This window comes from Meriones unguiculatus, chromosome 10 (assembly GCF_030254825.1).
Source record: "Meriones unguiculatus strain TT.TT164.6M chromosome 10, Bangor_MerUng_6.1, whole genome shotgun sequence".
In the NCBI taxonomy this organism is placed as follows: Eukaryota; Metazoa; Chordata; class Mammalia; order Rodentia; family Muridae; genus Meriones; species Meriones unguiculatus.
This window is the reverse complement of record NC_083358.1, coordinates 36,240,889-36,263,744: the sequence shown is the minus strand read 5'-3', so window position 1 is coordinate 36,263,744 and position 22,856 is coordinate 36,240,889. Positions and strand designations below refer to the sequence as shown.

Below are 22,856 nucleotides of genomic sequence, written 5' to 3'. Positions count from 1 at the left end.
GCGCATCCTTGGGGTGAGTGTGCTTGTTGAGACCATTATCCACTGTAAAGCAGACAACGCTGGGGATTGGAATTTTCATGAGAGGAGACAATAGACAGCCTGCACTTGCCGACTGTGTTTAGTGATGGAACCGTTTCCTTTTCCTGTGCCCTCTTTTGCAAGTAGGAAACAGATTACTGCTCACCAGCGTTGTTTTTGGAAGCGGGAAGATTAGTAAGGCTGGAACTGCAGAAGATCCCGGTCCTCCGGAATGAATGCATTAGCCAGGGTGGAAATTGACTCAGTGGCCATGCTAATCTCCACCCCAGGGGACACGGAGTGGACATGGCTGCTCTCAGCATGCACCTGCCAGTTTTCATTTTGTGAATCTGGTGGGGATTGCACCATCCTTTGCCACCACTGCACAGTATGAAATGCGTAGGAGAAGGGCTCCAGACTTAGACACACTTGGGCTTGATTTTTGGTTTCTTCTATTGTATATTTTTCTCTGGGCCTCAGAATCCTCATCTGGAATGTGGTTTTTGGAGAGGATTAAATGAGATAGTGTGTGTAAGTTCTTAACCCAGTGCCCAGCATCTAAAAGAATGCCATCAATAAGTGGCAGCTGTCACTCTGGCATCTGCAGAACAATCTCCTTCTCTAACCAGAGCATAATGGGAGTTATGTCCACATAAACAAGGTCCACAGAACGGGCAGGTGTGGGGTTTCGTGTCACACTGTTTTGTTTTCCTGTTTGTTCCTCCAGAAACCAAGCAAGGCTCCACTGAGTCTTCTGATGTCTCACACACACACCACACTTTCCAGGTCAGCCTCACTTTTTATAGCATCCTTTAATGCAATTTGAATTTTTATTTGTTTTTAAATAAATGAAAAGTCTTTTCCTCGAGGCTTTTAAAACTCAGTTTGTTTGTTTGTTTGTTTGTTTGTTTGTTTGTTTGAAAAATGCCTTGGAGGCATGTTTCTATAAACATGATCACTCCATTTACAGTTCTCTGGCATGGACTGTTCCTGCCCACAGACACACACATACAGATGCCCACATACACCTCCTATCTAACGCATCATCCTAGAAAGCACTGGAGACCTGACAGGAATCCTCAGAATACCGCATGTTTGTCATGGAGTCGAGTCTGACATTCTCAGGCATTTTTTTTTCCTGTCGGTAGGGTTGGATGCCCTTTCTAACACTGAGGCTGGCATGGATTCTCCCCACAGGCAGCCATCTTCAGAGCTGAAAGCAATGGGAAAAACAGCGAAATTAGAGACTTTACACAGTTGCCAGAACCTGCTTAATGAGAGACAGCGAACATTTTTCAGGCTACTGAACTTCTGAAACATGACGATCCGAGCAAATGAAATCATGGTACCTTTCATTGTAGCTTAATTGGACTCAAAGTCAGTGAGAGAGGCTGCTGAAAGCTGCACTGAGGGAGACAGACAGGAGTCAGAGGCACATTCGGCCCACACAACACTGCTCGCAGCTGCTCATGCTCCGGACTTGCTTTCAAGACTGACTCTTCTGGTCAAGAGAGAGGCAACAGCCGCAGACAAAAGCTGAGAATACGAGGCAGGCTAAGCACTGGCCTTGTGAGTGGCATGCTGTCACCCTGAGTTGTGCATTTGAAGTAGCTCAACCTTGTGGCAGCCAGTTCAGGCCAATTTATTTTAAAGAGGAAAAAAAAGTGAAAGAAACTTGGGCCCTCTCTTCTGCCTGTTAGGGTGTCAAGATATCCATGTCAGGGAGTGCTGTTAGCAGAAGGCTGGGGATGGGCCGAGCATAAACACTAACAAGGGTAAAGCTAAGCATGGCCTCCTGTTGAGTGCAGCTAAATGGCAACCCCAGCCGAGTAGCCCAAAAGAAGCAGAAAATTGCCATAGCTGTCAGGACCAGGACAGAAAATGGATGGGAGTGTCAAGGAAGACATGGGTTTGGAGGGCACAGTGGGAAGAAGCAGATCATCTCGGGACATGCTTGTCCAAAGTCAGATCCCTTCTTTGCACGGGAGGAAGAGCACAGTGGCTTCCTTGTTTGAAGCCTGTGCTTTGGAATTCTCCAGGTTGAAGCCAGCCCCATACTGTCAGCCTCATCCCATCCAGCCATTCCACCTGGCCACTTGACACACTTTTACTGTCATTATGGCTGTGGGCTTAGCCAAGTACAGCTAGGAGAGTGGACAAATTGGGGGATTGCATGTAACAGACCATCCCGGACATTGATTTTTAAAGGTTCATTAGATAAATGCTGACATCACAGACTGATGTCTCTTTAAACCAGTACCTCGTGCAGGACCATCGGGGGAATCGGAAATATTGATGTAACATGTTTGAGCAGAAGGCCCACTGGAGAATTCCCCAGCCTAAGTGGGATCCATCAATTTAGGCTTTCTTTAATTATTCTAATTCTTTGCATCTCCTTGGAAGGAGGCTTGGCGTGAAGAAGTACCAAAGCAGTTTGTATAGGGGATGCTGCCCCAGCTTTAGGATCAAAGGAAAGCCAAATAGGATACCCATGCCTATTTTTCATTGTTTTGAGCTGCTGTTTAGTAATTAAAATTTTGATCATAGACTAATTTTCTCATACAGTGTGGCTATTGCAATTGACAAGGGACTGATTAATGGGCCAACCCTGGGGCCAGGAGGCTGCTGGGTTGCTCTCTTGTGGAAGGCATGCCGGCAAAATAAAGTTGATGGTTTTGTTTGTGTTTAACCCTTCACCTTGGCACTATCAATAGATTGAAGACATCATTTGTATCTGCAAGTGTTTCTTTAATTAAGACCTTCTAAAAATCTTTCCTATTGATTCATTCCATTATCTTATTGATTAGCTGCAGTGGATCATGTACTTGGTCTTCAGCGGAAGGCAGCATTCCCTGCTGGCTGATATGACTATAGATGCAGAGGACAGGCATCCTAAGCAGGTGCCCAGGGCTGGCAGAGGCAGCTCTCATTTTAATGAGGCATCTGCAGTGGCCCAGCCAGCTCCACCAAGAAAGCCCATTGTCTCCTGCTGGAGAAGCAACCAAGCTGAAAGGCTCCTTCCTCTCCGGTGGCTTCCTGGGAACAGTAGCAGTCTTGAGGGAGAGAAGAAGCCGACGTCTGCTCTGCACTGGAACTTGAAACGCTTGAGCTCTGAAATAAGAGCACACTCAGAAACCCACTGTGAGACCTGGGCCACGCTGGCTGATGAGCACGCTTTGCCCTGCTGTAGCTTGCACCCCTCCCCCTTCCTTCCAGCCATCCCCATGGTGGTGGTTGGGGGGGGGGGGGCTCTGAAGGGCTTTCCATTTCAAAACTGCTGCCCCTGAGTCAAGCAGAAGAATTGTCCCATTTGTTTACCTTCTGCCACAGGACATGGACCCCAAGTATTAAAAATAAAGAGATGTGGAGAGGTAGATGATTTGGCAGTTAAGAGCACTAGCTGAGCCAGGCGTGGTAGCGCATACCTTTAGTCCTAGCACTTGGGAGACAGAGGCAGAGGCAGGCAGATCTCTGAGAGTTTGAGGGCAGCCTGGTCTACAGAGAGAGTACCAGGACAGCCAGGGCTACACAGAGGAGCCTTGTCTGAAAAACCAGAGAGAGGGAGAAAGAAAAAAAAGGACTGGCTGCGCTTCCTGTGGACCTGGGTTAAATTCCCATCTCCCACATGGTGACTAAAAACATCTGTAGCTCCAGTTCCAGAAGATCAGGTGACCTTTTCTAGTCTCTGCAGGTACCACACACACACACACACACACACACACACACACACACAACATGGTACACAGAAATGTAGGCAGGCAAAACACCCATGCATATAAATAAAAACTTTTAGGTTAAAAATTTCAAAACCTTTTTTTAAAACATGAAGAGTCATGTGGCCAGACTAGTTCTTAAATTTGATGCTTTAAAAAATTCTTCAGCACTGGGGCTGGCTTGATAGCTCAGAGCCTAGAAGAACTTGCCTCCAAGCCCAATGGACTGACGAACAGCCTGAGTTCATTCCCCAGAACCCACGTGGTGGAAAGAGAGCACTGACTTCCACAAGTTGAGTTCTGACCTCCGTGTGCATGCATGTGCTTACACTCAGACACAAATAAACCGAGAAATGTAAAGTTTCAACTTGCAGGGAGAAAAACCAAAAAAGACACAAAGAATTATCGTGGCTGAAGGAAGAGTTCTTTTGTTTATTTTTATTTTACGTACATTGGTGTTTTGCCTGCACATATGTCTGTGTGAGGGTGTCGAATCCCCTGGAACAGGAGTTAGAGACAGTTGTGAGCTGCCATATGGGTGCTGGGAATTGAACCAGGCTCTCTGGAAGAGCAACCAGTGCTCTTAACCACTGAGCCATCTCTCCAGCCCCTGAAGGAAGTGCTTTTTAAAGGCAGTAGAATGCATAGAAAGCAAATGTGGTCTTAGAAAAGGCAGAGAAAACACAGGGCACGTGTTGGTGCTGAACCAGCAACCGAGCTATCAGCCCTCCAGAACTTTGCTTTTACTCCTCACTTCTCCAGGTCCCCATTCCTCACTTCCACACCCTTACAAGTAGATCACAGAGGTGGCCTTCTCAGGGGACCACACACTACTTTATGGAGTCCAGCAGAAGAGGGCCTGGTGGTACTGGAACAATGGTCGGGGAGTGGACTAAGTAAAGAATACACTGTCTCTCTGTCCTGCTGTGAAACTTTAGCAAATAGTTAATATCAGTGTCAGAATGAACAACCCTGAGATCTGCAACATCTACTAAGAAAGGCCACATTTCAGAACTATGTGGTCCCAGTGTTAATGCTTCTTAAAGTCACTGAAAACGGGCCATCATAAAGTCCTCCCTCCTATGCTTTGGGGTAGAGAAGGTGAGGTGGTAATACTGGGGAGAGCTCTCTCTCTCTCTCTCTCTCTCTCTCTCTCTCTCTCTCTCTCTCTCTCTTTTTAAACAGGAACAAGTAAAATATTTCCACTTATAGAATTTCAAAATCAAAACTGACTGCAAAATAGTCAGGTCTGCTTCATGCTTCTCCTTTTGGCTGTCCTGTGTCCATGTAGGCTTAATATAACAGACCAGACAATTTTCCCAGGCTTCTGTGGTCACCCTAACTGCTGCTCTGCCCCTGGAAACATTTTGAAGTGCCTTTTCCAGATTTCTGTGAGATTTGTGGTAGTGAAGATTCCCCCAGACTCTCCTCCCAACCAGAAGCTTGCTCAGCCCTAACAGTGTTCATCAGAAGTCAGATAAATGATTCACAGAAAGTGGTGGGAACCGTTTTCAGTGCTCAGGATTTCTAAATTTGCTTTTCTAATTAACTGTCTTAGACTGAGATGTAATCTGTGCTAATTGAAAACATTTCTTGAAAATTCAGATATGTATGACACATGAGCCTCCGGCAGCCCTGCTGCCCTGAGGTACCATTATGCATATGTTACCATAAAGAAAAGTTAGGACCACAGTCTATGATTTGCCTCCTGCCTCTTCCCTCTTACTGTACAGAGCATGAGGAATGTTTGCATTTGTTTGTTTTTGCAGGGCTGGGAGTTGAACCCAGTGCTTCATGCACTCAATGCAGATGCTCTGTCCCTAAGCCCGGTTCCCAGCCCTGGCGGTTGTTCATAGTTTTCAGTATTAGGAACATGAGTGCTCTTGTATGGAAACTAGACTGCCCTTGTATAGGTAAGCTATTGATCTGGTTCTTGCTCCCTCTGTTGCTGGCCATCTAGCTACACACTGTTCCCTATCATGTAAGTGCTGGGCTGAACATCTGATCTGAAAGCTGTGCCAGGCTCTTTGACACCTTTGAATGATTTTCTAGAAATTAAATGACTGAGTCAACACTTGTCATTTTTTAAGATTTTGGTACTTAATACCAAAATGTCCTTCCAAGAGGAGGAACCAGTCATATAAATTCTCCAGCAGGCTATGAACACACTTTTTCTACCTCACTAGTACTGGAAAGCATGCGTCTGGTGTGCTCATGCTCACAAAAGCTTCTGTGTGTCGCTGATTCCATCCTCATCCTCTTGGTTACCAATAAAATAGAGGTATTTTCTACTATTTTATATACTATTTTATTTTATGAAATGTCTATTATTTTCCCATTTTGTAATACTAGGCCTTTTTAAATTGATTGAGCGTAGTTTCTTTTTAATTAAGAATTGTAGCCCTTTGCTATCACTAATCAGTATAGATCGTTACAGATAATCAGACCGGATTTTCCATGTAGACATTAGTGATATTTGGAATGTTTGTTGATACTAGCAATATTAGTAATGTATTTTAAATTTTGAGAAAGAAATTGCTCTTTTGCCTCTGATTAAAAAAAAGATACATGAAAGAGAATCTGACAGTGTCAATCCAGCATGGGTGAGTATCCCAGGCCACCACCAGCATTTTATTACAGTTGTCAGGGAAAAAAAAACACAACAATTTTATTGTTTTGATTACTGAGATCCAGCCACAGATCAACTGAGCAATTAAAATCTCTAAATAACACTCTCTGCATTGTCAAACAAAGGGCCGGCTCCCGGTGGAAGGGGTTTTTCTGAAGAAGAGCAGTTTCTTTAATGCCTGTGCCAGTAAATGGCTGCACTAATTGGAATATACAGAAATATTTCCCCAGTTTAACATCGCATGACATCCTAATAAGATTGTGATGACAAGCTTTTTCTTTTTATGAAAGGTGATGCTACCGTGTGCCTCTGCTGTACACGGGTTTGTGTCTTTTTATGGCATGTTATAAATGAAAAAATTTAGAAGAAAATAATCTGCTCTAAATCTTCTCTGAGTATGAGATCAGTTTTTGAAAGCTGGACAGCAGAATCCTGACTTTTGTTTTTATTGGCAATTCCTGCTATAATATATATTTTCAGAATCTTGGATTTGACTAGAAAGGGATCACAATTAAATGCATATTGAAGTGCCCAGCCTAAATCCCATTAATTTACACTGGGATGTGAGGCCAGATTCTACCAAGTCTCCTAGCTCAGGTGGCCGGCTAAGGGCAAGCTTGGGACAGTTAATGACAGTCTTCCAAGACAAGCAGAACTTAACATCAATATCCCTCCCCCTAGTAATCTATGGGCCCTGGAGGTGGCACGCTCTGTGGGGTTTTGATGATTTCATGATGGCTTGTGTATATTTACAGTGTGTTTAAAATACTCTTTTTAATTATCATTTGAGTGACAAAGCTTAATCTTTTGGATCGTTATCTGCACCTCCTGGTGATGTATGTTTGTTAGGTAGCTCCAAAGAGGAAATTTAGCAAAGCCGGGGCTTTATGCCAGTAATAAGAACAGGGAGTCAATAGATGATTAACCTGCCTTTCTCCTCTTCCCGAGAATAAAGGAGTCACTTCAGAAAATCTTTCCAGGTGGCCCAGATCTCTCAGAGCAGCGCCCTTGAAACATGCGAGGGCTGAGCAAAAATGAGCAGTGATTGAATTCCACAAAGCAAGTGCATACGGGAGAGAATAGCCAAAAGCGTTTGAGTGTTCTTCAGCACACCGACAACATAATCCCCCCCAAAAAAACCAGCCAGACGGCTTGTCCTTTTCATTTTCTATGCATATGTAGTTTTACATAACACATTTGTGCCTGTAAACATGTGTGCATGTTAAAAAGACATGTGCTTGCATATGTATGACTGTATTTATATATGTGTGCTTGTTACACACGCGTGTTGGTGTGCAGCCACATTGAAATAGGCACGGATTGGGTATGTGTGCATTACTACTTGAAATTAAGTGACCTGTATCACTGGGCACTGAAGCCTGTTAGGTTCTAGGAACTAAATAAGCAGAAAACACCTTTAAATACTTCCTTCCCTCCTGTTGTCTTATTTGAAAGAGAGTGAAAGCCAGGATTATTACTCCTTACTGCAGAGTTATAAATTGGGAGGATTTGAACTATTGAGACCCTTGCTTGATTTTCCTGACTGAGGCATATCCACCAGTCTCTGTTGAAAGTACTTATTTCTTAGAGTCGCCAGTGAGATGTAAAACAAAGGAAAATGACTTTGGTTAACCAGCCTCTATGATACTTGACATATGGGTTTAACCGATCACCTTCAATGATCCTAGCCTTAGAATAGAACCCTAGGCTCTCTGGGTGTTGTCAGAGAAGTCTTAGAAACCCTGAACTGATTCACAGATTTAATGGGATCTGAAAGCTAATGCTGTATCTGAATAAGATAAGCATTCCTTGGCATTCCTCTGCAGTAGCCTGTGATTTTATTAACAGCTCAGAAATGAAGACCATAAATTCTACTATTGGGCAATATACTGTCCTTGGAAAGGGCGTCCTGACTGCTAAAGTACCTGTGCAGATGCATTGTGGGATCAGAGGAGGCATTAAAGCCTGCTGAGCCCAGAACCTTCCCCATTCTGGTTTGCAGCTGGTCCTGGACAGCCTTGGCTGTCTTCGCTACACATGCATTCATGGATAAGAAGAAATACTCTGCCCAGCTACCTCTGCACCACGCTATATTTTCTGGAATACTGCTCATATAAATGCTGCTTTGAAGGCTAGGCAGTTAAATAGTACAATATAGAATTTATACAAGGAGTTGAACTAGACTGAAAATTGAACATCCGAGTCCCTCATCCAGGAAGGCAAGTGTTCATGTTTGAAAATAGATCAGACACTGAGAGTGGAGGATGGTGTGGTAAAAGCAAACAACAAGGGCACAGTTGCTGAGTGGTTTGGCGTTAGAATACAGCTAACAAGAGCCCAGCAAGGTCTACTGGCCAGAATGTCAGGCAGGCTGGCTAAGAATCCGGAGTGATGGACTTAGGACAAGAAGCTGCAGGACTTAAGAGTTCTAGGTCAGAAGCTGTCAGAAAGCCAAAGTGGAGTGGCTTAACTAGAGAAAGCAGAAACCTCTTTAAGGGAAAACAAGAAGGGAAGGTGGAGACGCTAGGCTACTCCCGAAGGTTTTCATTTGGGTTTTAAGTTGGGCTAATACAGAGAAGCCCTTTAAACACTTCTGGGGGTGATATTTTCACTTGACAGATGAAAATTCTAGTTCTCTTTTTAAACTATTTGGTTGAGTTTCAATCCTATTTTAGTTGAAATTATTTTACTTAACTGTAAATCAACTCTACTGAAACTAAAGATTGAGCCCATTTGCTACTACTGATTATCCTATATCACTATTGAAAATTATTGTGTTGTAAAGAAGAGAGAGAGCTGTCAGATCATCTTCTCAACTGTCAGATCTGATGGGTACTGGGTAGGCCTTGGAAGTGGGGTGGTACTCAGGCATAGCTCATGCAATGGGAGCCTACTGAGTTGAGCAATGAGAATAAGGTCACAAAGACATCGGGTATATAAGCCAAGATTGATGGTTGGTTCTGAGTTTTTCAGTCAGGTATGTTTCCATCTGCTCAGGGTAGAGCTAGCACAGAAGCAGAAAAAAGAAAATATGTAAGTAAACTACTCACCAGGGATTGATACCAAAATGGCCACTGTAGGGAGAGCCAGAGGAGGCACTCAGCAATACTGTGAGATGGAGGAACTCATGGCACTGGCAAGTTAACTCCGAGACCCTGAATCACAACCACAGAACACAAAGTTACAGAATTATGGAGGAGACACTCTGTCTATAACCAGTTGTAGAGGGCACCCCCCACCCCCTGCAGCTCAGTGACTGAGCAGGGCCTGGGAATAGGTGCTGAAGCAAAGCAGGGACCCAGACCTCATTTCTGTCGGAGGCATGTGTGTCCTGCCTAAACTGTATGGCCATTACTCAGGTATGCCAGTTTAGGTCATGAAGGAATAGTGGCCCAAATAAGCAGATCTTTTATATTTCAAGGGAAGCCCAAAATTGGTATTTTTGAGTAAAATTTCTATACTTTTACAGTTTACTTTTCCTTAACGGCTAATTCATACTGTAAGAAATTAGGAAAGTCAGCAGTGTTTGAGCCAAAATAAATGTGTGTAGGTAGATGTGGCCCTGAAGCCACCATTTTGTTACCTCTGGACTAGAGACTTCAAAGCTCCAATTTAAAGTGGCTCCCAGGACCAACCACACCCTGGCTCTCTTGCTTTGAGACATTAGAAGAGGCTAACAGTGATCATACCTCCAGGGTAGAAGCCTCTGGCATATTAAAAGACAATGGCAGTGTCACCGGGGTGCTGTGCTACCTACTGGTAATGGCTACCACTGCTAGAACTGGTGACTGGGTAGACTTTGCTTCCTGTAGCAGCTCTGGGATGTGCTTACCTATTGATGACGCAACTCTGCAGAATTCTGTGGTTTTTCTCAAGTTACTCCACACAGCCAAGACTCCAGGGGAAACCTCCTGTGAGACTTCAGAGCTTCCCCAGGGAGAAAAATCTGCCAGTGGTTAGGGAAGCCTCCAAGTCCTACTAAGAGGCCACAGGTCCTATCACCTTGGCTCTTAACCAAGGGACCCAGTCACCTCAGTGGTTTCCCCAGCAACACAGGGTAGAATGGGTTCCATAGGTGACATTTGCTAGCAGTTTGTCCTTCCTGTTGTGCTGTTAGGGAAAGAGGACTGGCCGTGTGCACTTTGGCCTGGAGCGTTTGCGTCACCGTTCTGCTCCTGGAGAAGTATACTTTTGACTTAGGCATTGCTTGCTTAACAGACCACAAAAGTCAACATCCCTCAGCAAGTACAGCCCGTGCTTGGAGGCCACACAGGAGCCAAAGGATCCTGTTAAGGCAGGATGTTCTATGAGACCCACTACTGGAACAAGGCCCCTGTCTCTCAACCATAATGTTAATATTTAAGGGAGCCTCAGAAACTGCCTCTGAGCCAGGAAAAGTTGAGGTCACTGCTACCCCTCATCCCCTGCTTTCCAGGCCCAATCTTTATAAAAAGAAAAAGAAAAAAAAATGCCCCTCAGAGCTGAGGAGATAGCTCAGCCAGTAAAGCGCTTGCCACACAAGGAGAAGAACCTGTATTTGTGTCCCCAGCACCTGTATAAAAAGGCAGGGACAGCATTTGTGAAGCAGAGGCAGGCAGATCTCTGTCAAAGGTAGAGATAGGTAGATCCCAAAAACTCATTGGCTAGCTTGCCCAGCAGAACAGAAGAGCTCTAGATTTGGTGAGACAACCTGTCTCAAAAAGTAAAGTGGAGGCTGGGGAATGGTGGTGCACACCTTTAATCCCAGCACTCAGGAGGCCGAGGCAGGCAGATCTCTCTAAGTTCGAAGCTAGCCTGGTCTAAAAGTGAGTGAGAAATAGCCAGGGCTACACAGAGAAACCCTGTCTCAAACAAACAAAAAGTAAAAAGCAACTGAGGAAGATATCTGTCATCAAGCTATGGCAAGGCTGCCAGAGCTAACCTATAGAAAGGAGAGAGATTATGTGGCTTGAAGATGTCTGCATAGACGGAAAGGTGATCAAGGCCTGGGACTCATGGTCAGGTCTCATAACCTCCCCACAGGAGGCACTTAGATGGTATTTAAGTCTTTCTTCCTTGTATCCCCATTCTGTTTCCCACAACCCCCCTGGTATGTCCCATCTCTTCTTGTCCTCCAGCTCAGTCTGGAGTTGGTTTCTGTGGTTGGCTGAGCTGTTGGTAAGGCACACAGAAGTGAAACAGTCTGACACCCAGTCAGGATACACTCTTGGATAGCTGTGTGGTCCCATGACTGTCTAAATGAGCACAAGCCACATTCAGTCCTGTTCAGCCTTGGCGTCCTTGCCAAAGAAGAGGCAGACTTGAAGCAAAATAACAGACACTATAAATCATTAAATGCCCAAACATTATGAATTGTTTGGAGATGGTGGCATTCATAGGAGTAGCAGGAGGTACCTAATCAGAAGTTCCAAATGAACAGCCTCATGGAACAGATGGGCAAAGTCTGTGTACTTTTCTTCATTCACGGAGGAGGGACCATTATTTAAATTTATATACAGTGGAAGCCACTGGAACCCCATGCTGATGATTAAACCTGATGGTCAGAGCCTCCAGATGTGCCAAATAGTCACCTTCTCAGGTCATCTGCCAACAGAGACACCACATGGGCCTGGCCAAGGGCACAGGGAGTTGATTCCACAGGACTATTAGTCCTGCTGGGTCAGTGGGACAGCAGAGACCAGCCCCTCCTTTCTCCTCAAGTCCTGGGAAACTTAGCTCCTGTACCCTGGACCCCACCCACCACCCTGTTGATCAAAGAAATTACTTCTGTCAGGCTCTTGCCTGTAACTAGTTACAGGGTCTTGAGAACTCTACAGAGCTTCAGCTCATACAGTTCAGTTGAGGGTAGTGTCCCTCCTTCCAGACGTCCAACTCCCCGCGGTAAACCTGCACATGGCAGACTGTCAGATCCTCAGCTTGCCTCCCACTTCCACGTGAGTCTTGCTCCTAAGGCTGGGAACTTGGAGAGACCCCTTGTAGAAACAAGTACCACCCATTCTTCACCAGGGGTTCTGGGGCTCAGGGTGTCCCGTCCAGAATTCTAAGGCTGGGTAAGGTCTTGGGAAAAAGAAAACATACTTATAATGTTCCCAGTGTTACTCTGTTATGTGTTGTAGGTCATCATGCTCCATGACATGATTATCCTGTGTGGAAATTTACATGTCCCCTTAGTCAATAAAAGGAGAGCCTGTGTGCACCTATGCGTTTGCTGGTGGACTGTGATGATAAAGTCACAGAGCAGGGGTGGGAGGCCGTGTTGTATCTTAGCCAATTTTAGCAATCTTTAGATTGATTCCTATGGTAATCAAATTGTAAATTTACAGCTTTGGGAGACAGCCCAGATCAGGGTTGAGTCCTCTCATTCAGGTTCAGGGACCCCTTAGGGCTGCAATTAATAAAAGAAATCCCTTAAAAACAAACTTCATGAGAAGAGGAAAAGGCTTGCCATTTGGGGCTTTTTCATTACTATCAGGTTTACCTTTCTTAGCCTTTGCTGTGGTGGGAGAATAGAGCGTGTCACATACATATACTTCCTTAATTGTAAAAAGTAAATACCCTAAAATGTGTTTTTAAAATTGTGATTATGTTACAGTGGTTTCTATGTACCATAGATTAGATTTTTATTAAGGGTTTTATTAAATAACTGGTGTTTCACCAACATCTAATTAAATTTTCTATCTAAATTGAACAGAAAATTATGGGGGAAAAGAAAGCATTTGTAGCAGACTTTATTACAGATAAGGCTATTATTTGTTCATCTTAAGAATTTGAGATCAAATTTACAAGCAGCATCCTCATCAGATTTCTTTTCTGGGCTGCTGAGCCCCGGCCCCTTGAAAGCAGCCCATTATCTCCCCTCCCCCCCCCTTTTTATTACAGTGTCCTGGTTGTTGGCAACATGCCCGCTGTTTAAGGTTACTTTCATTAATTAACCGAAAGTTAATTTCTTTGCAAGCGAAATCTCTGATCTCATTATGTTGTCTTTAAAGCTGAAAGCTTCAGGTTTTCTGGTCTCCTTTGATGACACAATAAAAAGCATGCTCTTTATCTTAAGGGAAACTGTCTCCAGGGTTTAATTTAATAGTCCTTGAAATAGTTACAGCACAGCCAGGCAGACTGCAATAATATGCCAGTTCAAGAAAACCTTAGCTCTGTCATGGTTCGAGAACCCAAGGATTGGCACAGATGTGGTCTACAGCAGATCCATTCCCAAATAGGAAGCCTCTCTACCCATCTCTCCATGGATACCTTCCCCCTTGTAGAGCTTATGGGAGGAGGAAACAGGGACCAAGGGCTGTGCTCCTCCAGTGTGCCATAGCTCAACCCTCCTGCTTTCCTGGCTCCTGAAGGGTCATGGGTTGGCATTTTGTCTGTCCGCCACCTACCTGCCTGTCTTGCATTTGGCAAGCAACAGCTTTCATCGCTGAGTGCCACCGAGAGTCTGGAGCCTGCTGTATCCAACTAGTATTCTAGTCTCATTCTTTCCTTGCTGTGTTCCATTCTTGTCCTTGGGTGTGTTAACTTCTCTGAGTAACAGTTCATTCATCAGAAAATTTGAGGGATTAAGTAGACAATTGAGATTAAATAAAGTAGCCAGTCTATATGGGTTCTTGATAGTTCTGTTCCAGTCTTCAGTAATAAATATGTTGTAGAGAGGGGGGTTCATCCTGGTATTTGGGCTCACCTGTATCCAGAGTGCTGTCCCCAAAGGAGCAGTCTGGGGAAGTGGGCAGATTCTGGGAAGCATGCTCAAGTGTGGAGCCGATACATTGTGCTTTGCGTGGCCCCAAAGGGTCTTTAAAGCCAGGGACATGAACAGTGTATTCTCCTTGTCTCCCTGAGTTAGCATCATTCTCGGTGATAAAATCTTGTTGCTTTCTGGAGCATTAAATTCAGTGAGTAGAGAGTGGCCAAAATGTGTTTTCAGAACCACCAGGTGTAGGTCACACCAAAGGGACAGAACTCTTCAGGTGGCTCAACTCTCAGGAGCAATCTGGGTACATGAAGAAGCCATTTGTATCCCATTGAGTGTAGTGACATGGCACACACACAGCTGAGATTTACAGAGTGGGGCTGGGGGCTGCTGAGAGGGGGTAATGGGATGGTCCACATGCCGCTTCGGAGCCCTGGGAGACTGGGCCTGTGTGATTTGCATATGTTCCCTGTACCAATTCTTGAGGAAGGATGCTGTTGACTCAATTCAAGCAGGGAGAAATCACTTAGGCAGAAAATCCTAGGTCTTGGGAAGAAAAGTCAAGTGTCCCCTGGGCCCTTGGCAGAAGTCAAAGGTTCAAAGTAATGTATTGGCAAATATCCCGTCTGCTTTGACTGACTCACTGCTGCCCCATGCTTTTAGGCAGAAATATTGTCAATGCTATTGATTAGTCGATTTGATAATCCAGTGGGCTCCCTGATGTGTTATGTTTCCTACTTTGAGGTGGCTGTAAATGTAGGCAGGGCATACACTTCTGTTGGGAGAACTCTAGGTGGTCCTTGCTGGGCTCTGCTTCTATTGCAGACCGCTGCAGCATGACAGCTCCGATTATTCCTTTGGCTGTAACACTTAACCCTTTTCAGAATGATGCTCTCCTGGCTAACCATTGTTTACAGCTTTATTTAGATTTGGAGAAGTACTGGGACTCTGGGTGTGCTGGCATGCATAGACTTTATTAATTTACTGTTCTGCCATGAGCTCCCACCCTCCTTTCTCTGGAGCTTTGCTTCGTTTGCTTGCATATGCTGGCAGAAATTACATTTCCTTTCTCCTTGGCTGTTCCCAGACTTTAAACATGCTCAGCCATGTCTGCCCCTTTAGAAATATATGGCCACTTTATGAAAGGCATATAATTCATGATGTGTTGAGATCAGAGAAAGGCCGGTCTTAGGCCAGCATGATGTTTCCCTATAAGGAGCTCAGTGATGGCACACAAGCACTGGAGCCCATTGCCACATGGGGTAGGAAGACAGAAGCACCCCGTCTTATCTTTCTCAAAATTTTATTTATCTGGGGTTAGATAGATGGCTCAGTGGTCACAAGCACTGACTGTTCTTCCAGAGGACCCAGTTTCAATTCCCAGCACCCAGACGGCATCTCATAACTCCCTATAACTCTAGTTCCAGAGGACTCCTCAACCAGACAGAATGCAGGCAAAACACCAATGCACATAAATAAAGATAAATAAGTTAATATTAGTTATTTACCTGCTTGCTTATTTATTTAGTAGGGTAAGTTATAAGGATACATGTATATGCTAAAAAGCATATGTGGAGGTCACTTCTCTCCCTCCACTGTCTGGAGCCAGGGAAGGAAATCATATCATCAGGCTGGGTGGCCAGCAACTTGACTTTACTGGCTGAGTCATCCCACTGCCACAATTCCCCTTTCTTCAGGAGGTTACTGTTACCCCCTGTCAAGGCTCCCCAGCCTTGTTGAGGGCACCAAGGTGCCCTTACATACTCACTTGGAAGCCTGTACTTTGAGCTGTTGGAGTCCCCACCACCATTTATCAAGCTCGCTGCACTGGACATCAGTTACATATTCCATCTTGGTACAAACGATCCAGGATGGCCACTTTAATCCCCTTCACGAAATAACGACGGCAATAAGCCTCCAGGCAGAACACATCAGGACTAATTCAGATTTTTTTTTAAAAAAACTGAAAACAAATCATAAATACCTGAGAAATGAGGTTCATAATGGAAGCTCCAAGAAGCCCTTTAACCCGGGCAGGCTCCTATAACACAATTATATACAATTTCACACTTGGCTAGAGCTGTTATTTGAGCAAAATAACCATTTTTTTCTGCTTACACTAAATGAATCACAAGATCCACACATCCAGCTGTAGAGAAGTGCAAGTGTGCCGCCCTGTGAGTCTCCTCAGCCCCTCCACGGCAGGGCCATTGCAGGATCAAAAGAGTTAATAATGAGATCCTGCCCACAGCAACCACACAATTAAGGGCAAGATTAGCAGAGATGAAAAATTTATTGTGAAAACGTAGTGACGGAGTGAGAAAACAAGTCAAGTGCTCTGTCGCCACAGCCCTAATGACCAACTCTGTTACACCAGTAACAGAAGAAAAACGAATTGCGATGGGGACAGGACAAATCTTTTTTAATCTGCATTGTCATCCCAACTAAGTCCCAACCCATTTGTATTAACCTCTGCTGACAGAGTCACATGACGGACATAATTTCTTATAATTTACCAGCTATGGATCTAACCTTTCCTCATCAAATATTCATAAAGGCAGGATTCTCAATGATTTTCTGTCTCTCCTCATATTTACAGCGTGTTGTCTTCTTCCTTTTTACAGTAATTTGGACACAATTGAAGTCAAATGGAATTAGAGTTAAATGCCTTTAGCAACAAAGGTGCCTAAAAGCAAAGAGTTGGGGGAGGGGTCATGAAGTGCAGGGGTGAGGCTTGTAGCCCCAAGCCCCTGGACATCTTAGAGGGGTCCACCTAGGAAAGGACAAGGTAGGGTCAGCTAAGAGAGCTGACACTAGCTTTTGGGGGGCCAGCTAAAAATGTGCCCATTTTGCTGTGTAAGGTGCTCCAGGCAGAGTATGGACTGAGAATCCCAGGTCTTGTTCTGTCCTCAGGGTATGAGGCAACTTAGGCCTTTATGGCCAGACCCTTTTGAGCATATGTGCCCAGAGGGGCCTGAGAAGATGCCAGGGGCTTCACAGAGGACAAGGAGAGGCAGCTGGTACAGTTAACCAGGAAAAGAAACAGGGCTGAAGCCAAAATGTTCCTGAGAGCATTTTGGTAGAGAAAAACATCTGTTTCCACTTGCCAGCTTTGTTTTGACAAGTTTTCTTAACAGGCATGAAGAGGGGAGTGAAGTCTTACCCAGCATTCAGGATTAGAAACCGGTCCTTTTTACCCCTCCTAGCATTTCCCGTGCTGAGCCAGTCTCATCGAGAGCCACGAAGTTGACTCTCAAATCTCCCCTCCAGCCCTTCAAGGAGCCTGTCTTTATTAAAGTAAGAAAGAATGCTAGGACTACATCTCCCACACCATGCACAAGACTTGTTTTACCTAGTTGACCTGTCTAGACCAGGAGTTTAGTTCTCAGGAGGTCCCCAGAATTGGGTCTGAGAGTGAGAAAATGGGGATCATAGACATTATGACCTCAGACAACTGCTGAGCATCTCTAGCTGAGGAGTGCCATTCATTCTCAGCTGTTTGCATCTTCTTCTATCTCCAGTTACAAAAGGATAATGCATAAACATATTCCTTTTATAAAAACATAGGCTTTTCAGATAAGGTCCTCTTTGACCACAGCTCCCCCCACTCATGCCCTTTGCTCCCCCCATTGTTATTCTGTGTATCTGTAGATGTCCATGGACCCAGAGGCAAATAACTGGTTACTTTGCTAGTCAAATCAATGTCCAGCTTTTGTTTTTTGTTTGTTTGTTTGGTTTGGTTGTTTTTTGTTTTTTTTTGTTTTTTTTAATAAATTAGCAATTGTCTTGTGTTTGGAAATCTCCCTGTGGCAAAGCATATCAATCTGCCCCATTTCACTGTTGCCAGGGAGTTCATTCTGTGGGTATCCTGCAATTAATACTGTTATCTCAAAAAGTGGACACTGATTTCTAGGTTTTCAAATTTTGCAGAATTTTGTATCTGTTTGGAGCTGAGACAGTTTGGTAAGACTATCTACTTGGCATGCTGACAGGTACAGATACAATTTCAAAGATGTTTGTACTAACCTCATAGTTCAAAATACCTTTTCCCCTGAGAATACTGGAAGCTGAACTCAGAGCCTTGTGCATACTAGGTGCTGAGCTGCAGTCATGAGATACTTTGTGTCTTATTGCCCTCAAATAGACATTCCAAAGGTGGCAGTGAATTAAATATCCTCAGCAAGGGAAGGTGAACTGTCAGAAGTGCTGTCATCATTGCAGTTTCCGATTACAGGGACTGGTTGTGCACATTGGACTGTGTCCCCTGCAATGCAGCTGCCGACTGGGGATGCTTTTACAATAGCATCTCACATGCTGCCGGGTCCTCGTTAGCCTTATCTGCCAGCACCCACATTTTAGAACAGTGAAGGCGGCCATGGAAAGGACAGCTTTGCCAATCAGGATATGCATACATGGCCCAAAGAACCATGCCTCAGCCTCTTGCCAGAAGTTTGGAGAGTTAAATCCCAGTCACTGCTTTTTGTTCAAGGTCTTAAATATCATCCCTTAGATACGATTGGAGAGGTGCTAAGAGCCCCCCCCCCACACACACACACCTCTGGCTTAGTTGGAGAGACAAAGCATTCATGAAGAGCTAGATCCTCTGAGCTTATAGAAGTAGAGAATGGAAACTTCCAACCCAAGTGAGTTCAAAGCAAAGAGTCTAGAATGCTTTTAAAAACTCATACCAGTAACTTCTCATTTTAGGAAGCATCTCCAGGCTGGGTTTTAACAATGCGACAGAGAGAGCTTTGCTTTCCTGAAGGTCCAGTGACTACCCGTGGTGCAGTGTGGAAAGGGAAGAAGCAGAGTACAGGAAGCTCTCTCGTCAACTTAATCAACAAAACAACAAAAAGCTAGTGAAGGAAAAAAATGCAGATAAATTAGATTTCACCAAGGATTCTTTGCTGCATCAGAGCCGGAGCAAAAAAAAGTTAATCTTGAGTGCCAGCTCCTGGGGATCTGTATTCAGCTAAGAGACCTGTCTCTGGGTGGTACTCTGAGGGCATGTCCAGAAAGGACTGACTGAGGAGAGGAGACTTCCCTGGGAATCCCAGGCGCAGAGGCCCAGGAGAAGCAAAAGCAAAAGTAGTGTAAGCATGTTATCTGAAGTTACAAAGACAGTAGATGAAGTGACTGCTCTCCTCTGCAGCAGTCATCTTGATATATATATATTTTATATATAAATTTACATTTACATGTAATATATATCTTACTTATTATATATTGTGACTACATAATATATTTTACATCCTGCCTGCAGTTCCCTCTCCTCTCCTCCCAGTCCTTCCTCCCATTTCCCCTTTTCTCCCCTACCCCCATCCATCCTCCCCTTTTTCAGAAAAGGGCAGGTCTCTCATGAATTTCAACCAGCCATGGCATCAAGTTGCAGTAAGACCAGGCATGTTCTCTCCCATTAAGGCTAGATGAGGCAACCCAATAGGAGGAACGGGTCCCAGAGACAGGCAACAGAGTCAGAGACAGCCCCTGCTCCCACTATTCAGACTCCCACATGAAGACCAAGCTCCATAACTATAACATACATGCAGAGGGCCTAGGTCAGTCCCATGCAGGCTCCCTGTTGTTGGCTCAGTCTCTCTGAGGCCCTATGAGCTGGGTTAGTTGATCCTCTGGGTTTTCTTGTGGTGTCCTTGACCCCCCTGGCTCCTACAATCTTTCCTCTCCCTCCTCCCCCAAGCTTTGCCTAGTGTTTGACTGCTGTTACCAGTTCTTAGGAGCTAATTACCACACCATTCACACCAACGTGTGTGACTAAGGGAGGAGCGTCATGTAGTACCCATAGTTGGTCAATCAAGAAACAGCAGTCGTCTGTGCATATGCGAGGTACAAGGTAGCCACCCAGGGACACAGATGGCCTAGAGAGGGACACTCATCTTCCTGTACTCTTTTCTTTATCATTAGATTTAGGACTTCAGCATGACTCAGTAGCGCTGGAGAGTAGTGATTTGCAGAATGGGCTCTGGGGTACAAGCTCTCGTGCCTTAGGCAAGTTACGTACCCACTCATTGTTCCCGTCTGTAAGGTGGAATGCCAACTGCACCCGTACCAGTGGGAGTCACTAACATGGCCACCGGCACAGAGCAGATGCTCAGAAAATGTCACATGGAAACAGGAAGGCCAGCAGGATCCTGGTCTCTGACTGTGTCACAGCCAGTCTGTTAACATCACTTTAAGCCGAGGAAGCCACAGATGAGATTAGCTCCTAAGGACAGAGGTTCTATTAAATTTGAAGTCAGGAAGAGCAAGCATGGCTGTCAGAAATTACCTCACTGAAAAATGAGAAGTCCCTCCTATCCGGGGAGAACCTCTTCAGATTCTTTGCAGTGGCGTGTTCCCCATCCTCACTCTCTACCCACAACGGAGAAATAATTCACAGGCCTGCTGCCCAAAGACCTCTCTCCTGGAAACGAACTTTATAAATCATTTTAAAAGAGTTAGTGACCGTACTTCCCAGGCACTTCCAGGAGACCAACTTAGAACCAATTAAATCCTGTGCAGTGTGCATCTGCTGCTCTTCCGAACAAATCTCTCCCAAAAGGCCAGTCACATGGTCAGGCCTCCATGCAACTGTCCAAAAGTTTGCCCCCTCTTCCCATCCTGGGGAGAGCTCACCGGCTTTCTCATCCCAGGGAACACTGCAACCTGTCTTATCTCCATACTAGCCATTTCACTTTAAAATGCCATTCTTTTTTTTTTTTTTTTCCTCCACACAGTTGAAGAAAGGAAAAAAAAAAAGTGAATTAATGATGGAGTTTGTGGGACTGCTTGAAGGCCAGGGCAGAAGCCATTTTGGAAGGATTGTCTTCCTGGCTTCTCTTCATTCATGGTTCACAGGCAGGCCACTTGCTGGTGGCATGTCCAAAACCTGGCCTTGGAACTTCCTGCAAGGCACCTCTGGGCACCAGGCATCTCTGAGGCAGTCAGCACACAGAAAGAGCAATTGAAGTCAGCAAGCCGGCAGAGGATGCATAATGGGCCTCGGCGAGGCAGCTGGGCAAACTCCCAGGTGCTCTCAGCTGCAAACTGTTCTTCCAAAAAGTATAAACTGCAACTTAGCAGTCTGCAGAGAAGCCTGGCTCCCCAACAGGCCAGGCTCTGGGCAGGAGGTCACAGCAGCTAATCAGGCCTCACTGTGCTGGCCTGACTCACCACCCAGCCCTGGCCATTCCCAGCCGCCATCTCCTGCTCTGCTTGGAGAGAAGCAGAGCTTCTTCTCTGTTAATCGCCCCGTTTTCAGAAGCGGGAAGGTGGCTTGTAATGGGCCTCCTGTTCCCAGACTCCTCTCTAATGACACGCTGCTCCGGCAGATGTCATCCTTTGATTCCTTGTGACCTTCTGGATTTGGGCAAATGAGAAAGTGCCTGGGCTCCATAGTGAGGGCCTCTGGGTGTCTGTGCAAAGAGCCTCTGTCATCCACCTCACCCCTCATCACTACCAGACATCATGGCAAGGACATGGCCTTGCTCATTTGTCGTATGGGGAAAAAAACCTTCTTCCCGGAGCCAGAGGCTATGAGATAGAGGTGACCAATACTGGGCAGCCCCTCAGTATTTACCAGCTGTGACTCCAGGTCTCCTGCTGTCTCAGCTTGACAGACAATGCTGCTTAAGTGTCTTCCTGGGGTCACCTCACAAGCAAGCAAATGCTGGTCCTAGGAAAATGAGGTCACCCCTTCACAGTAAAGGAACTACAGGCTCAAGCTCCCAGGGCCCTGAAGAACATACCCTGGCCCCACCATTAGCCAGGGAACATGACTAGAAAGAAATATCTAATGCCTTGAATCCTTTGCCTTTCTCTCCCTGGAGCCAAAATAGAGAACAGGCATCTGCCCAGTTAGCCAAAGGGTTGAAGGCCCCAGTACTCCCCTAAGGCCATCTCTCTGGCAGTTTCCTGTTGTCCCAAGATTCCAAGGAGCTCTTTTCATAGACAGTGTCCCCAGAAACACATGAAAACCTCAGTTGGAAATCTTAAAATCCAGTCTGCTCTCTCTTTGTAAAACTACCTTGCAAGCTGAGTCATATTCTAGCTCTGAAGCTGGCTCTGGCATGTAAGGCTCGGCCTCTTCCTCAGCCTGGATCCATAGCCCAGGAAAGAAAAGCAACACCACCGCAAACTACATGTGAGCACAGTGCTGGGGTTGGGGACACCTTGGGTGGGCTCAGGATCACAGGAGGCTTTGGCCTGTCTCTTCTGTTCTAGTACAAAGGGGACAATTCATGAGCAGTGCTGGCACAGTAACGTTTAGAGGAAGCCCCGGAGCAGGGGGTGGGAGCCGTGACACTCAAAGAAGAGTCTCTGCAAGTTTCACCAATTCTACGTGAGGGTCGAGAATAGAAGCTTCCCTCTCATGGAGGCTTTCTGCAAAACATTGGCGTGAAGACCCCATTACTCTCCTGTGTAAAGCCCTCCAGCGGTTTAGCCCTCACTTGGGAACAGCCCAGTCTTCACAGTGGCCCTTGAGACCTTGGGCTTCACTGACTCTGTCTTCAGTCCCCTCCTCACACTGCTTCAGCCACTGTGACCTAACTTACTTTCTCCCCCAGGTAAACACCTGCCAAACCCACCCTGCCAATGGCTCCCCATCTTCCCATTCACACTTTTCTCCATTTAATTACCTAACTGGCCTCTGACTGTTTATCTCTTCAAAAAAGTATTTTACTGTTTATTGGCTTAGAGACTATAGCAGAAAAGTACTGATCCCTTCTCCTGCCCTCAATCATTCCTCCTTCCTCAATATAAGATCTCAATTTTAATGGGAAAGAAAGGGACAAGGCAGCCACTC

At 45.4% G+C, this 22,856-nt stretch overlaps 1 protein-coding gene and 1 long non-coding RNA gene across 3 annotated transcripts in view; one reads left to right on the top strand and one right to left on the bottom strand.

Annotated features, from left to right (window-relative positions):
• The window catches only part of Fto (FTO alpha-ketoglutarate dependent dioxygenase), a 359,978-nt gene that overhangs the window by 322,996 nt on the left and 14,126 nt on the right, over nt 1-22,856 (top strand). The window lies entirely within an intron of this gene.
• On the bottom strand, nt 812-10,497 carry LOC110545188 (uncharacterized). The gene is made up of 3 exons (XR_002476234.2): nt 10,193-10,497; nt 9,411-9,515; nt 812-1,231 (listed from the first exon to the last, which is right to left on the bottom strand). It is a non-coding gene; the product is annotated as an uncharacterized LOC110545188 (long non-coding RNA).